The 1,563-nt window shown below is 65.2% G+C and overlaps 1 non-coding gene across 1 annotated transcript; it reads right to left on the bottom strand.

Annotated features, from left to right (window-relative positions):
* Positions 1 to 281: 281 nt before the first annotated feature.
* Positions 282 to 435, bottom strand: LOC140474578 (5.8S ribosomal RNA). Its single transcript, XR_011959228.1, has one exon. It is a non-coding gene; the product is annotated as a 5.8S ribosomal RNA (ribosomal RNA).
* Between the last annotated feature and the right edge of the window lie 1,128 nt (positions 436 to 1,563).

Raw genomic sequence — 1,563 nt, forward strand, 5'->3', positions numbered from 1 at the left:
TTGGCACACACACACAGTGTGAACCACCGACAGCCATTCTGGGACCGGTGACAGCCGTGCTGGCCCCACTGCCACGACACAGACGGACGCCAGGCCGCGCTCCCCGGCGGGGGGATGGCGTCGAGCCTGACGAACGGAATGTGCAGGGTGGGGGGGAAAGGCCAAGCGCTCCGACGCCGGAGGGCTCCGGAGTCTGAACTTAGGGGGACAAAGAGGACGGGTCCTCTGCGACACCCCAGCCGCGCTCTCGCCAGCCAAGGCGAGTGCGATTGATTGCCAAACGACCCTCAGACAGGCGTGGCCCCGGGAAGAACCCGGGGCCGCAAAGTGCGTTCAAAGTGTCGATGATCAATGTGTCCTGCAATTCACATTAATTCTCGCAGCTAGCTGCGTTCGTCATCGACGCACGAGCCGAGTGATCCACCGTCAAGAGTTGTCTGAGTTTGTTTTAGGTCTCTCCCTCGCCAGAGGAAAGCGACCCGGACCGCACATACGCTCCCCACCTTGAGCTACAGCCACCTGCACGCCGGCGTGCGGGCGGAGCAGGGTGGCGTGAAGCGATGGGGAGCACCATCCTGGTGCGGCCCGCAGAAACATACGTCTATTGGGGGGAGGAGGACAGGGCGCCCAAGAGGCGATGCGTGCCCCAACGCACCGCAGCGACGGAGGCAGGATCACCGCCACCATGTCGCCCGCCTAGTATCACGAGGCGTGCAGCAGCTTTGCCCTAGGAAAAGCAGAGGCGGGAACGGGCACCGGCCATCGGTTCGGCAGCGTCACTGACGCGTGCACGTGGCGGCGTGTCGGCGAGCGGACTTCCTGCGAGGAGGCGGGGGCGGCACTCGCCCGAGCAGACGCCCGCCCGGCCCAGCCACCGCCGAGGTGGACTGGGAGTCGCGGCAACGGCTCGTCATACTCGTTCCCACACTCACAGCGCAGCTTGCCCGCAAGCCACCGACCACCGATCGACGCCAGGCGCCCCGACCGAGAGCGGGATCGCTCGTTCGCCCTGCTGGCAGTTCGCTGGGGATCACTACTGCACGGAGCTCGGAGACCGACGGGCGGCAACTCGAGAGTCTTTAAACCACCACCCCCATCCCGCAAGTGCAAAGAGGCTGTATACGCACAGACGGGTGAGGGGAATAGGTACCCCGTCGGGTTTGAAGGGAGCGTGACTAGATAGCAACGATGTAAACCCAGCCGATTTGGGAGCGAAAGACCGGCGCCTGCATCACCGGCTTCGTTTCCCGTGGCTGGAGAGTACACCGAAACCCTCCGTCTGTCGCGAGCTCCCGACGACGCGGTGCCGCCAAGCAGCAGGGCCGGACCTGGTGTGGCTCCCCTCGTCGATCACAGACCGGTCGGCACTACTGACGAGACGGTGGAACGGGCTTCGCCCCTTGTGACGAAGGGTGATGCGAACCCGCCCGCCCGCGTGCGTTCGGGGTGGACTCGGCAAACGGAGATTTGAAATCGGAAAGTGTCCTCCTGCCCCGCGCAGGTAGGCGCCCAACAGTTGTGGGGGGTTTGGCGGTGACCACGGCTGCAGGGCCTGCTACCCCG

This window comes from Chiloscyllium punctatum, unplaced genomic scaffold (genome assembly GCF_047496795.1).
Source record: "Chiloscyllium punctatum isolate Juve2018m unplaced genomic scaffold, sChiPun1.3 scaffold_1082, whole genome shotgun sequence".
In the NCBI taxonomy this organism is placed as follows: Eukaryota; Metazoa; Chordata; class Chondrichthyes; order Orectolobiformes; family Hemiscylliidae; genus Chiloscyllium; species Chiloscyllium punctatum.